We start from the raw sequence: 16655 nt of genomic DNA on the forward strand, positions 1-16655 counted from the left end.
AGTCCTAGCTTCATGAGCTGTAAGTGCTGGTTGAGTGAAGCTTGTCAGAGAGTGCCTCAAGCACCTGGTTATTCTAATTTCCCTTCTGCACCTTCCCCACTACTCTTACGGCTGCTCTGATTGCCTAGCATGGCTGCAGAGGAAGATTAGCAAATAGAGACAAGCTAAATGAGTCTTCTTTAAGGCAGATATGACAATTTCACTGCAGTGTCATCATCCCTGTTTTCAGCCCTGAGGCAGCAGCAGCCCAAGAAGAAAAGCACAAGGAGAATCAGGAACGAAGGAAAACATGGTCACTGCTATAATGCAAACTCCCTTAATACCACAATCTTCCCACAAAGCTCTGCAATTGTCTCCCTTCACTCCCAGGTAATGTTTATACAGATACCCACCTACCCACAAAGGCATAAGCCTTTTACTAATACAGCTTGATAAAATACTCAACAGTAATTTTTCCTGGCTTTTGTTTTGTTGGTTTGGGGATTTTTTTCCCCTTAAGGGACAGAACTTTCCCAGGAGCTCATCTGAATAGGTTTTCCAACAAACTACAGACAATCATGAATCCTACTGTCTTCATTCTCCCCTAAGAAGTGTATAGTAGCTTGTATGTAAAAGATGAAACAAAAAATCCCTTAGTAACTGAACAAAAAGAAGAGACACCACTGTCCATGCTTCTCTGCAGAAGAACAAAACAAATAGATGACAGATGGTAGACACATCTCTTAGGCAATATGGGAAGTTGCTCAGAGGCCATAGATATAAATTAAATTTAAGGCTCTGTGGAACAGAAAATAGAATTAGAGCTTGATGATTGTTATAGGGTGGTTGGTTGTTTGTTCGGGGTTTTTTTCCAGGAAATTAGAATCATGTTCCCAGTACTGAATACATTAAGTGGCTTCATTTGTCAGTTCACTTGTGTTGACTACACTCCTGAAACTCTGTTGGTATGGCATTACTTTGAGTTTTCTGATTTCAGAATTTTCCTGACTTCACGACAGGTGTCAGAAAATCTAAACAAAATAGCCTGAGATTATTCTAATATGTCCTGAAACACCACTGGGCTACTGTGATTTGCCACTTTCTTTTAGTCACTGCAACATGATATTCTATCATCCAGAGCAGCAAAGCCTCATTACATGCTGCAATAATGTAAGCTCAGCTATTTAGATTTAATATATTTCCTCTTTTTCTATGTTGCTCTGCTTCCTGTCTTTGGTTATGGTGAGTGTCTACTGTAGGAATTTAGTTCAGCTGTTTCTCTCTACAGATCTCTTCCTACTAGGCTGCATTCCCTCACATATCAGCAGCACCCAATGCAAACTGTTAGATTTGTCCCAGCTGTTTTATTTAGCTTACCCTGATACTCTGTGATGAATTATTATTCTACAATGCATTGCCTATTTATTTTTCAAATGTATCATAGACCTTGACTACCTCGCTTTTGTAGGAAACCCTATTATTAGTGGCATTGCTTTACATATTATTCCCACATATGTTACACACTAAGAAGCAGTCACAACAAATATGCCAGCGAAAGCTGTTCTCCTATCAGCCTTTCTTTTTCTGCTAAATAACTTCCTTTCTGGACAAGAAAAAGTCATTAAGGATGTTTTTACTCAAGCAAGGAAACAAGTGAGCAAAAGGTTGGATCAGAAAAAATAAACATCAGATAAAGTGAGGCAGAGGACTCCAGATAAACCGCAGAATAATTACTGTCAATAACTTGTTATTTTATTTTATTATTGCCAATCTAGTGGTTTTTCATTGTATAATATTGGAGATAAGAGGTTACTGTTGGGAGTTGCAAGAAGGAAGACAGGAAGGATAACATCCAGCTAGCCGTTCTGTAAATAATCTCAAAGGCAGGCTGCATTTGTAAAATCCTGACAGATGAACTGCATTAGATTATACTAAGATTGTGAGAGCAGTATAAAAATGCCCTGAATCAATCCTATGTACCTGACTACCAAACTGGAGGCTAAGCAATGACATATGTAGGGCAAGGACACATCAGTCTCCCTCAGCATTTCCCAGGCTGCAAGCACCCCTACACCAGCCACAGAGAGCAAATAAGGTATTTCTAGGCTGGAAAGCTGCTAGGAGAAGCTCTGCATGCAAATCCTCCATGTGCATGTGGCAGAACAGTGAGATAGTCATGGCTGAAGAAAGACAGCAAGGCAGGTCTGTGTTAGCTCCCTGCTAGCAAGAGGAAGGAGTGGGTTTCTGGCAGGTCTGTCTCACGGATGGCTGTCACTACTGACTAACAGGCCAGCAGACTTGTAGTTTTTGCTCAGCCTGTGACCCATTGTGTTATGTTAAGCCCAATCACATGGCATGTGCACACAAGACAACACCCAGAGCACTTCAATTAAAGCAAGTCCTTTTGACCTTCAGGGAGGACATGAAATTTAATACAGCTCTGCCATGAAAAAAGTAAACAGAACCCCTTCTACTATCTCTTTTTTAAAACAAACCAGGAAGCAAATATACCCCCCTTCCTTCACATCTGCAAAGCTGTGATGAAGTGATTCTGTGTATCTAGCAGGTTGCGAACGCATTCTCCAGCTGCTAGAAGGTAGGTATCTCATCAGTGCCTTTCCTTGTACAGACCCTGGGGCTTTTATGGCAGCTGAAGCTCTTATTCAGCCATGCCTGCCTCCCCAGAAATGGTCGCAAACCAGCTCTTCCCTGGGAGGGAGATTTCATATCACCTTCATGCAAAGATGTAGATACACACATGGAAAAATGAAACCGCAGTATCTTGGAATAGTGACAGAGTAGATAAAAACTCCTCGATCAAACCTCAGACTTCCATGGAAACTACTAGTGTTCAACTTCCTCTTGTGATGAATCTGTAAATACTAATTCAGAGTGGGTGAGGGCTACCTGACTCCCCTGGTCCCTTTCTGCAGCAATTGATACAGTAGTGTCAGTCTGTTTATGAGAATCATAGAATCATATAATAGAATCATGGAATGGTTTGTTTTGGAAGGGAACTTAAAGATCATCTAGTTCCAACACCCTGCCATGGGCAGGAACACCTCTCACTGAACCAAATTGCTCAAAGCCCCATCCAACCTGGCCTTGAGCATTTCCAGGAATGGGATCATCCACAGCTCAGGGCAACCTGTGCCAGTGTCTCACCACCCTCATAGTGAAGAATTTCTTCCTAATGTCTAATCTAAATCTCCCCTCTTTCACTTTAAAGCCATTCTCCCTAGTCCTATCCCTACATGCCATTGTAAAAAGTCCCTCTCCAGATTTCCTGTAGGCCCCCTTTAGGTATGGATTTCCAACCCCAGCTTCACATTGGGGTCCATGTCGTGCACCCACAGAAGATAACCAGCAGGGTGAGATGTAGGCTCAAAAATATGAAGTGGTTTGCATGATATGCTATAACATGCAGATAAGACTGTCAATAAGACTGTGAGTACAAAACTGGGTAAAAAAGAATATATTTAGGGAAGTTACTAGGAGAATCAATGTGGTGCTCTGTAAAGATCTGTCTTGTGTTGGATGGCAGAAAAGACAACATTTCCTAAATCTACAATTAGATCAACAAGGAGAGAAAAAAAAAGGGAAGAAGGAATGAAAATTCTGACAAATTGGAAACAAACTGAAAAAATTAGATCCGTTTTATAAAGGAGTAGCTTCTAAACTAGGCAGAAACAATCACCTGCATGAACACAGCTGGTGAACATCTAGACAATTAAGAGCTCTGCAGAGAACTTATGTGTCATATGAGTAAATAATATCAGACTGTTGTCAAAAAAAACCCAAAATAAGCGCCATATTGCACTGTATAAAAAGAACAAAACCTGCAAGAAAATATCATTTTTCTTTTAGTTGTAAAGATTCAGGTGAAATACTGGGTACATTTTTAGGTACGGTGTTAGAAAAGGGGCGGGGGACAGGGGAAGTACAAGTGAATATTAATAGACTCAACTTGCAACATAAGACATTTGGCACAGGCATCAGGGAAAAACTTTCTAGTGGCAAGTATAGCAAGGCAAAGGAATAGATCGCCTGGGAAGCCTCCTAACCCAAAATAGGTTAGCATCTGTCAACTAATGATGTAAGTATAGTTGATCCTGCTGTGGGTAGAAGGATGGATAGGATGATCTCTTGATTCCCTAATTTTTGACAAAACACAGTATTAAATATGCATTTAAACAGAAGCAAAAAATGCTACCGGCTTCTAATGATTATATGACATTGCATAGCTTAAACTGCAGTTGAAAAGAAAAAAGGAAAGTTTTACATGTTTTGCCTCCTACAACTTTCTTAATTGTTATTATTTAAAGGAAAAATAATGCATAATGAGATGTTAGCATTTAAATTACCCAGCTGTGAACTAAAGCTCATATCTTCCAGGAAATAAACTATGTTCCCTCTTTGACTACTAACATTTGCATGGAGACAAATTATCAGTGTACATGGCTGTAACATCACAATGAAAGGAAGTTAATGTAATATGAAGAATAATGGAGGACAAAGTGCTGAAGGAACTTAAATCATGACTGCCCTTATTTTTTTTGTCAGATAGAGAAAGTATGTGTTCTTGTGTGTGTGTGCACATGTGCAAATGTGTGTAGTCTTTCAATGTATGCACCCATCCGTGGCTACATTCACATTATATCAGTTTTATTTTGTATTTTGGGTTTTGGTTTTTTTCTTTTAAATGATATTAGAGGACTCTGGCTTTACATCTTCAGTGTTCTTAAGTAGCTAAAGCCAGTTTGAGTGGGGTGGTCTCATTACCAGCCTCACATCCGCACAGGCAGAGGAAATTTTTATAGAAATGGCTGCAAATAGTTCTTTGCAGTGAGTTACAATCTAAGCAAAACACTCACTGAGCACACGCAGAGGTGGTCCTATTTTAAACCTTCTTCCTTCATCTCCAGCCAAAGAAATCCTTAGCAATTGCTATATCCAGGCTAAGCTTTCATCTTTAGCTTGTTGTGCAGTATTATTGTACTAGAAAAACATAGAGAGAATATTTGGATAATGGATTATATTTTTCAACCTGAGGTAATTCAGAAGGTTGAAGGGATTTTGCTCAGTGTTACAGCCAGTAAATAGAGGATCACCTTTCAGCACAGCCAAGAATGGAAAAGTTCTGCTGAAAATATAAACATGTTAGGAAGTTATGAATGTGAAGAAAGGAAATTATATTGTTTTGCTATAAAGGTTAAAAATAACCACCGAAATGGCTCTAAGCAAACCTCAGATCTTCCTGTCACATGCAATTCTCGACTCTTCTTTATTTACCTTGCTATTAGGAATAAAAAAAGGAAACAGATGTTTATATTAAACAGTTTTTCTCTTTTAGAGAGAGTCCAAAATCCTTTATGAGCTCATATACAGCAATCACATACAGCTATGGAGCAAAGCCACAGTTTCAGAAGTGCACAGGCTACATGTGCCAATTTTTTGAAATGCTTAACTAAAAACTGAAGTTATAAAGCTGGTAATGGTACAGGTTATCATAGGGGTGCTTGGAAGAACTTTCTGTTACTGCAGCACGGAGCTATGGGCTCCAGGCCTATGGCAGGTCATGTTCTCAACTCATGTCAAGCATCTTTGATTAAGAAAAATGTCCAGCTAACAGATACACTTAAATTTCCTCCAGCCCTTCTGGTGTCTATGATTTCACAAAAAGCAAACCTAAGCTAGGGCATAGGTCTTGCAGACCACCTCCTCAGGTAGGTTCCTCCATGTGCTTGCAAAGCACCAGAGACGTATTGGTTGGAAGGGACCTCTGGAAGTCATCTAACACTACAGCCTGCTCAAAGCAGGACCCTTGTCCAACCCAGCTGCATCTTCATCTCTCTCCCTCTGTCTCAGCTGGGCTCTTTAAGGTCATCAGGAACTTCATGAACCCTTAGACCTGCAAAAAACATGCAGTCTTCTGTACCACATGCTGCAGTCTGTGTATAGATTTATCACAGAGTGATAAACCAGTGATTTATAAATAGCCAAAATTGTGAGAATACACATCGTTATTAGGTATGTATGACTGGCTGCTCACATATGCAGGAAGGAGTAGAAACTCTCACATTTGGACCCACAGGGCTGTCGAAGTGACCTCTTAATAGACTGGCAGGGTCTGTAAATATCATTCATTCATTTTATCAGCTTATTTGTTAGAGCTCGAATCTCTTTCTGGTATGTTTGTCTACTCCTGATTTTCAAAGGTCAGTTTGGCTAGTATGAATCATATTTATGATTCACAGAATTACACTCCCCTGTAATGCTGTCAAGAAAACAAGCTGAAGCACACTAGATCAGCTCCAGGACTAACATTCAGTCTTTACCAGTTATTCTGGGGGTTGTCTTTAATGCTGCAAAAAGAAACCATTTCTGTTGCTACCACGAACAACAAAGAGATTCAAATTCTGGGTAGCAAGTTCTCTTCAAGCTTAATCGGCTGCTGTTGTTCATCCATTAACTGTAGGTCCTGCTCATACTGTCCCTCCATGGTTACTCAGTTTTGCTTGCTTTGGCTGGGTGTAACAGAAAGACTGTGGTTGTTATCAGCAAATGCTGTCAATCAGCTTATTTGTTGACTTTGGTGCAGAAATTCACTGGTTTGGCTTTATGCTCTGTAAACAGCCCTGGTAGTCTATTGCTCTGTAAAACAAATGTGTTCCTTCATATTCTTCCTTTTTGTTGCAAATCTCATCGATACTGAAACAGTGTACTGAAATATGGTGATAGAAAGCAGCACACAGGCAACACATTTAATCTGCAGTATTAGGTTACTTCCTTTCAGTTTACAACTGGCTGTTACAACTGATCCAAGTGATGGATCTATCATTGCTTACCTTCAAATTAAAAGATATAACTGCCTGGAATTTCACCACTAGGTATGTAAGCCCTGTAGTAAATATGCTGCCTTTGGATATGAAGTTTAATAAGCTTATTGCAATTGTTCTGTGCCATTAGGGATTAACTTGAATATTGCTGTATTTCTAGATATAGAAACATTTGCCTATTAATTGCCTGTTTAACATTATGTGTTAAAGACATTTACTGCAGCCTGGTGTTAAGGTAAGTATTTACTTTACTTATTTTAACCTTTTTTTCCCCTCCTCAATGCAGTTACCAAAGAGCATGCTTATTCATTAGCCTACTATAGCCAGCCTGCCTGTGCCTCAAATCTGCCTGCCTGTGCCCCACATCCACCTGCCTACACCTCATGGCTACCTGCCTGCATCCTTTGGCCACCTGCCTGTGTCCTGTGGCTGCCTGCACCTCACAGCTGCCTGCCTGCACCCCACAGCCTCCTATCTGCACCCCACATTTGTCTGCGTGCCAACTGGGCATCCTGCAGCCCTGTGCAAGTGATAATCATCAAAGAGGTGGAGGATCTTGCTATGAGTCTCTTCCCTTTGCTGTGAAACTCAGCCCTCATCTTGATCATAGCTGTTCCTGCTCAGGATTAATTACCATGTTTAAATATCTCTATTTTAACTTGTGATGTTGCACAGAATGTTGCACAACTTCAGCTTCCCCTGTGCCTCCTTCAGCATGCCACATGCCTGGCTGCCTACGGATACCTTCCTCAGGAGTATGAAGTGCCAGCAAAATGTTCCACAGAGAGGTTTTTTATTCCTAATGGCCTTCTCAGGCCACAGTGGAATTAGGAATCAGTGTGGTGATTTAATTGGACAGCTTGCTTTATTTTCTACACACTGGAGATTTTCCCTCCATCTGCTTTCATGGGAATGAAAACTACTGTCCTTAAACGGAGGGCTTGGACTGAAATTGGTGTATTTTACTAGCATGGGAGCTGAGTGGAAATGAAAAAAGCCACATTCTGAAGGAGCGGTATTTCTATATGATTCTCAATGAGTCAAAGCCGAATGCTGTGAACTGTCTTTTTTTTTTTCTCACCTCGGTACAGGCTAGGAATTTCTCCTCTTCAGCCAAACTGTACATCACAGCATCTAAACCCGTGAGTGAAATACCCTTGCCTGCCTTTGAAGAAGCTCATGAACTTTTCCTGCAGTGTTTTCTTCCATATGTGTCACTTCCTCAAACTCCCTTTTCACATTTGCTGTGTCCCAGTGCCTCGTGGTTTACTGGCAATTTACAGTGCTAATATTTAGCAGTCACTTCAGCAGTAAGAAAGTATAGAATTATGCCAGATCTCTTCCTGGCTATGTTTAATGACAGGTTAGCCTGCATTTCAATACTCAAAGTGCACTATAATAACAAAGCATGTCAGGACTAAGGGCAGAAATTGCCTTAATTACATGGAATACTTTATATGAAGAAAAGGTCTAATACTACATTGACAAGTTAAGACAGGATTAAATCAGAGATGCTATCTTCATGTACAGCTAATCAGGTCTATTAAAATCCTGCTTTGTATAAATTAACTTTTTCTACAGCAAAATATCTGCTGTTAGACTAGTTCAAATTTATTCTTCATTCACAAAAAAAAACCACCCTGGATTGATTGTGAACATTTACAGTTTGAACCACATTACTTAGTAGGCATTGATTTTATTAGTCACATGATGTTGTTCCTATTATCCAGCTGAGTGCATATTCAAGCTTCTTGAGTGACAATGTTTGCCTGGGCAAAATATAATATTTTGTTTCCAAGGACCCTTTTAAATAAATTACTGAAGTTGTTTTTCTACAAATCTAGAGGACAAAATCCTTTTCACCTGAATGTTCACAGAAAGAGAAAACAAAAGGAGCAGAGGCAAACATTGTTACTTTCAACCCAGCTCTACATTACAGCAAGTAAACAGAAAATGCTTTTGCAGTTTTCAATCCAAGATTTCAAACATCTCCTCTTTCTGGGTTAATGGGGAAAGAAGACATTGAAATAAGGGTGAAAAGGTGGCCTCAACATATGGCAGTGTGAGTCTCTGTTTATGGGGGATCAGAGTGAGCCCCAGTTACCAGTTTGTCAGCTTTACAAAACAGAACTGCTACAGGAACTGCTCAGTGAATACTATCACAGCACCACTGGTGTCAGAGGTTCATATTACTGGTTTGAATTAGAGTCAAATCCTGAAGCTTTAAGCCCCTCGTCCTTGTTCTAGCACAGGGTTATTAATCTAAAATTCCCAGCAAAAGGCAGTTTTGTCAGATAGGTGCTATTTTAAAGGGAGGAGATGGTAAGTTATATGACAATCATCTCCTTATACTCAATCTCAGGTTTACGGGTGGATTTTGCCACCCAAGACTGAATGAATGTAAGCATGGCAGGGAGAGCTCCTTCTCAGAGGAGGATGAACAGTATTTTTAAATTGCATTGCATGAAGATGGCTTGCTGTATCAGGATGGTTCTTCACATTAAAGACTACATAAATTCAGCCTCTCCAAGACTCAAACTTTCCATTCATCCAAAGGCAAAAGATTGCTACCAGTATGCATTAGCATTGAAGTCATCAACACAGCAACCACACCACAAATACATTTTGTCATTTAATTCTGAGTATCTCTAAGCCTTACTATTTAATAGATGAAACCTCTTAAGATGCAAATCTTTATGCGCAAAACAGGCACCATTAATAAAATGTTGTTCTGTGTCATTTGGCAAATCAGTAAACTTCTGGCTGCATTAATCAATGGGGAGCAATCACTTTCTAAAGTCCATGTTTCTGACTAAATGCATACACGCTGAAATTAATGTAAATGGCTAATAAAAAAATATTTTCACACTTTAGTGACAAGTAATGATAGAAATCATTATCCTAATGGCTTATGAACTTTTTATGTTAGAGAGTGATGTACAGTAAAGATATAATGATCAGCAGCAGACTTTTTATTCTGCACTTGACGTAATAAATTAGTGGAAATTATTAATGCACAGCATTTCATTTCTCTGTATATTTTATGTTAACTAAAGAGAAAATACAAGTGATGTTCTGTCCTTATCAATTCTTAATCTCAAGTTTTCATCTACACTAGCATAGCAGTTTCTCTAGCTACACTGGACTAAAACCAGCACAGCTTCTTTAATGTGGTTGCAGTTAAATCTTTCATGCCAATAGAGTTGTTCCCACAGGAGGCAGAGAGTAAATTGGTTTTATATCTTATCCATGTCTGCACCTGTGCCGTCAACAGCAGAGACCTCTTTCATTTATTTATAATTGTAATGTGATTGGTATTTTCAGCATATATGAATAGCTTCTGTGTTTGGATCAAACTTCATTTGTAAATTGACATCAGTATTTCTCCACCACTGACTCCACACGCACTCATTAACTTGACACTGCGTCTAACACTATCATTGATATTTAAGTTAAGCATCACTGTGCTGTTGGGAACAACTAATGGCATCCACATGGACAGCTGCTGCAGCTCAGCGGAATCACAGCAGCATATCAAACCCCTGTTACTCAGCTATGCTTGGAGTTGCAAAGCCTGGAGTCCCATATTTTGCTGGAATTACTCAAGGTGAGGGATCCTATATCACCATAACTTTCATACCCTCTACTTGAGGTGGTTCTGCTAGTAAAACATTAACACAGACAGTTATGACCTTGATATCCTTGCCACTGTCACTTAGGCTGTTCTGCTATACCACCATAAATTACTTACCTATTATACAGAATCCAAGTGTGGTTACAGATGCACACTAGAGATATATTCACAAATTAAGTTTGTAGGACCTTTATTCTCATATTTCTGTGCCAACATTTTTGGGAAAGGGAGCCTTTATACCATCAGAGTTAAACCAAAGTAAAGAAATACAGCTTTACATTTCACAAAACATTCAAGAACAACTGCCTTAAAGTAAGAAAGAGAAGGAGGTTGCATTTCACACCATTTTCCTAATGTGTTCTTGACCTGGAAAGTAAGAAGAACCCAGCCAGCTCTCCCACAAAGAAATAAAAAAGAAAAAAAACCAAAAAAAACAAACAAAACAAAAAAAAAAAAAAAAAAAAAAAAAAAAGATCAACTTACCTAACTTGTCTCATAAAAATTCATAAAAACACAGTTATGTTTGCAAAATTTAGAATCATTAGAGCACGTCAATCCAGATCAAGCCATTACCAAAAAGGAAGAAGCCTAACATTCAGAATCTCTTTTCCAAACAGCTTCCTCATTGGTGTGTCCTTCCAGTCAGGCAACCAGCATGACAGGTCAAGGAAGCTTTTGGGTTCCTCTTGATGACTTGCTCCCAGCTGTCAGTGCATCTGGAGCCAGGAGGCGACAGAGCAGACATCACCTCTAGAGATGCTGACAGAAACAGACAGTTGCGTGTACAGTTTTGTTCTTAGCAGCAGGTAAACGCCTTTGAGGAATAAAGCCTAGATTACACAAAAGCATAAAAGCAGAACTCCTTTTTTTGTCTGTGGGTACTTCCACTACAAATGTTAGGGCCTGCTGCTCACAGAGGCCTTTGTGTAAGTGAGAGTCTGCCCTTGCCCAACTGTGGCAGAAGAAAGCAATCTCAAAGCAGAAGCCAGCACATGCCAGTTTTAAAGCCCCTTGCAAAGGCTGTGTGAATAACAAAAGTCATGTGCAAGGCATTTGTCCCTCTTGCGCATGTCCACACACACACAAGGTGTGCAACCTGCTGAGCCCGTGCCTTGCCCTGGGCAGCCATGACCACATTCCCATTAAAAAGCAATGCAGCAGCAGCAACATTCACTTGACACAACAGTTAGACTAACAAAAACGTGATGAATTGCATGGCTCTCATGTGAGAGCTGACTCACACCCAGCTTACTCACAGGACAGTATGCTTCCTGTGCTTAGTTTTGTAAATGTAGCCTCAGAGACACTGCAGACTACTGTTATAAACAAGTAAACACAGACAAGTAACTTTCTTTTGTAAGTCTCTCTCTTCGTTCATTTCAGAGCTTTCTTCCCCATCAAGCCTTGATGTCTTGCTGACTATTCTTCAAAAGCCAGGAGAGAGTAAATTTAGATTCTCCCAGACTTAAAATGAGAACATGCACAGTATTTCAGAAGAAAGAAGAAGAAAAACTTTCCAGCTCACATAAAATCAGACTTTCTAGTTAAATACAAATTATCTGCAATTGTTATCTAGAATTTCAGCTGACTCAGCCATTGTATATAAACCACTGCTCCCTAAGGATGCTCATTCTCCAGAACAGTCAATTTAACAAAAAACTGGAATCTTGCAAAAGCATGATCAGAAACATAGCAGCGTGCAACAGAACTTAAGAGAGGAAATAAAGCAGTGACAGTGCCAAAAGACTTCACAGACAGACAGTAAGCTACCAAACACCTCGCTATTCACCAAAAGAAGGAAATCTAATGTACACTACACAATTGAAGACCAGGACAATAGGCAAGAGTTTCTCAGCTAACGCTGAGGTGCCTTTTCAGGGTACAACCCAAGAGGTAAAGGGGCATCAACCTACATGTATTAGAGACGGGAAGAACAAGAACCCCCTCTGCCCTTGAAGGCTTCTACTTGTGTCGGTGCTGTTTGATGGCTGTGGCACCACGCTAGAGCAAGCAGGAGAGAACTAATAAATACATCTATATTCACGGAAAATGAGTCAAGAGTCTTCCAGTGAAGGGGAACTGTTTGGTTCATGCCAAAGGATGAGGTGCACCTGCAAGGAAAAGTTAGCTATTCCTCTCTTCTCCACCACTGAATGTCACCAGGGTCTTTTTCAAGGTTATTTGAAACATGAGTCTGGCTTTTCAGGTGCAGGTTTTTTTCTCTTCTTTAGCTGCATAACAATATTGGACAGCTCAGTGACATGACTAATATATTTCAGATGTTCCCTGAACTGGTTTCTCGCCAGTGAAGTTGAATTACCTGGCTCATATTGGAGGGCAGTATATAATGACACTGGTTTGCTTTACAGCTAGAGCAGATAGGCAAGGATGATATAATGCCTTTAGGAATATTGAAACAATTGATATGTGCCCACATGTTATAGTGCAAAATAAAATTACAAGGATGTAAGCTCTGATCAGTGTGTACTGTAAGCACAGTAGAAAAGCTGGTTGTATGCCAGCTTTGTGAAAGCAGGAAAAATTGGCTAACACATTAGTGAGCACACTGCTACCTAGCTAGCACAAACAAACCCTGAAAATGCTGCATTAAGTAAAAACAAAAAACACAACTAAACAATCCATCAAAGTACTATCAAGAGAAGAGAAATATCGAGGCAATGTCAGTCTGGTTGCCACCAGGCATGGCTTGATGTTTGTGGAGAGTGACATTGTGAAATGCTCCTGAGAAATCTCCCTTTGGCATGGGAGAGAGTTTTCACATTTACCCTAGAACCACTTACTGAGCTATTTGCACTCATTGCCACAAGAGTCGCCTGTCAAGAGGACAGCTGGGAGCTCTGGAAGGAAAATGTTTCTTAGGGTGTCATTCACTGAGAAATACATAACACAAGCAATCCCACTTTTCTGGGTTGTTCATAATGCAAATACCACCCAGCTTAAAAACAGAGATGCTCTGGATGGAAAACAGAATGTTGATAAGAACAAAAGGAAGCCAAAACCAGAGAATGTCAGGAGAAACATGTGCTCCTTTTGTCCGGCACAGCGAGGATGGATTACAGCTTCAAGAAGCTTTCTTCATTCCACAGTTCCAAAAAGCAGCAAATAGGAAGATAGATAAAAATATTTTGGTGAGGGTGATAAGGGAAGAGGAGACTGGATTGCTTGCTTGTTGTTTTAAAAAAAATTAAATTATTTTCAAATAAAAGTCTTGGAAACAAGGTGAAAGGCACATTTCCAGAAACATCAGCTTTTTTAGAGACAAATTATCCACTGCTTGGTTTTGACAGATGCTAATGCCTAGTCATTTTTCACTAATGCTCATAATGTGGAACAACATTATTAATAATAATAAGTAGTAAAGGTAACTACTGGATGGCACTTGACAACATGAAATGATCAGCCTTATTACACTGCTGAAAAGTTATTTGTGCCTTGATGTCCCAGACTTTTAGGTAGCTCTTCTTTAAGAAATAGACGCTTTTAAGTATTGTATCCTTTAAGTATCATAGCCCAGCTGATGTACTTAGATTTATAAACAACTTTCTGCTCTCTTCTGAGATGGTTATGCTGCGTAGTTATCTGGCTGCACAAAATTTCAGTCTCCAAGTGTTAAAACTTCCCATGCCTTTGGATGCAGAGTCAGGCTTTCAGATCAAACCGCCTGTCTCCTGCAAAATTATTCTTCAGAAGTGGGAGGAGCATGGCTGGGCATGTTAGACAAAGCCTTGCATTTTATTTCTGTCTCTCCCTCACAGTTCTTTTTCTTTAAACAACAAAATAATGTACAAAACATGTTTTTTATTCATTAAGACAATGATTTTGGCCCTGCTGCCCTCCCTGCTTCGTTTACATGACCTACTGAAAGTTGCTCTGCTAATGTTAATCACATACTGCCTTGTTGACAATCCAGCTAGTCTGATTTCTGCTCTGATAATGCACTTGGATTGTAAAAACGCTGGATTTCAGATGTTTTGCACAAAATTCAATACTACCTGCAAGTCATTCACTAACCAAAGTGCTTCATCGAAGCAAGGTATCAGTTAACTTCTCATTGTCCTAGCACTAGAGAACCAGGTGATTGATGTTTTGAGCAAATCCTCACTGCAGATCCTCACTGCACAATTCACATGCGCACTGCATACACAGTCTGGATTTTAAAAGATAAAAGCAATAGGGTATATTTGCACCTCTGTGTCCTGGGTTCAGCAGTAGCAGTCAGTTTTTCTCTTTCTTAGTAGCTGTTGTGGCGCTGTGTTTTTGACTTTTGGCCTGGGAACAAAGCTGATAACACTGATGTTTGGACTGACCAGGGACTTTGTGGGTCTCATGCTCTGCCAGGGAGGAGGAGGGGCCGGGAGGAAGCGGGGACAGGACACCTGACCCAAACTAGCCAAAGAGGTATTCCATACCACAGCACGTCATGCCCAGGATGTAGAACTGAGAGTTCCGGGAAGGGCTGGATCAATGCAGGGTGGGGGTGAGGTACCGGTTGGTGAGCGGTTGTATTCTCTTCCCTTGTTATTTCCTTTATCATTATTATTATTGGTGGTAGCAGTAGTGATTTGTGTTATACCTTAGTTATTAAACTGTTCTTATCTCAACCAGTGGGAGTTACATTCTTTTGATTCTCCTCCCCATCCCTCCAGAAGCGGAGGGAAGAAAGGTGGGGGGGGAAGTGGACTGCGTGGTTCTGATTTACGGCCTGGGCTTAAACCACGACACTCTGTAACAGTGAGAATTAAAAATATAAATCCTGTGGCTGTGTACACGAGGTTTGTAACTTAGTCCTCGTTAAGTATGTAGAAAACTTGAACTAATCAGGTCACCACTGAAAGGTACAATTTGCAGGGGGCCACTCAGGATAAAATGTGTTACGACTTTTCAGGTTCATTCTTTCTTCTATGCATTTCAGACTTTTTGCCTTACTTTGACCCTCTCCAGCTATTTAAAGAATGTTAAGAGCTTTGTTCATTGCGATTTGCAGTCCATAGTTCCTATCTTTTCTTTCATCTTTGAAGAGAAATACAAGAAAAGAGAAAAAAGCGGCAGAAAAAAAACCTCTCTGTCCTCTGTACAGTCTGTGGCCAATGCTATGGCATTTTACAGAAGTGCCTCACCTGGGATGTTTTACTTGTTCCCCTTCAACTGATATTATTAGAGGTCTTTGGCTATACTTTTGTTTCATCCTTCTGTTCTAGTTTAGCAAGGGCAATGACATATCAACTGAAGTGTCTGGAGGCTTGTTAGCAAAAACCCTGTCACAGGGAGGGATCAAAGTGGTTTTGTGCTAAGTCCCTAGGGCACTGATCCTGGCAATGCAGCTGGACTCAGATGCAGTCTCCACATGGTCTAACATGACAAACAGCTGGATCCTCAAGCCAACAGACAGAGCTGGTCTCTCAGGATGAATAATGTTGTCCAAAACCAGGGGTGAAATGAGCACCATTGCCAGAAAACCTTACTTAATTTATTTTGGGATATGAAGGAAAAAGATGCTACTTCTTTCATCTTACTGAGAAGAAGAAACTGGTTCTTTTCTCTGCTGAAACACAGAACAAGGACCTGAGCAAACTCATCACTGCACATCAAATTTTTGAACAGGGGAGTCGGGAACAGTTGACTTCAGCGATTCTAGCCCTCTGTGTTATAAGTGATAGGTTTAAGCTGAAAATAAGCCTGAGACTGACTGTCAGATGTATATGTAATCATTGCAGTCTTGCTGGAGGACAATCCACAAATGCAAGTTGACTGTACATCAGTAATCAAATAATTGACTGGCTGACAACTGAGACCAGTATTTGGCTCGATGCCCCTGACTAGATGGGAAATGGCATTCCCTGCGTCTTGATAAAGCAGATGTCACTTGGTCCCTCCAGCAAAATACATGGCACCAGCGGCATCTTTAGTAAAGGTTCCTTCCTACACACGTAATAACAGTCAGTTAAAAAATATCTCCCTCCTCCTACAGTTTTATTAGTCAGTAGCTTCTAACAGGCTAAACATTTAGGAAAAAAAAAAATCATACAACAGATGTATCTTCATAGCTGACTAAATCTGTTGTAGTGCTGCTTTTTCTCGCCAGTTTTCCTGCTCTCATAGGTTTTGCCTTTCCCTGAGGACACACTCCCTCCTCCACAGAAATGCAGCACTTTCTCAGGAAAGCAGGCACACAGCAGGGGCTC

Source organism: Psittacula echo, assembly GCF_963264785.1.
Source record: "Psittacula echo genome assembly, chromosome: 2".
In the NCBI taxonomy this organism is placed as follows: domain Eukaryota; kingdom Metazoa; phylum Chordata; class Aves; order Psittaciformes; family Psittacidae; genus Psittacula; species Psittacula echo.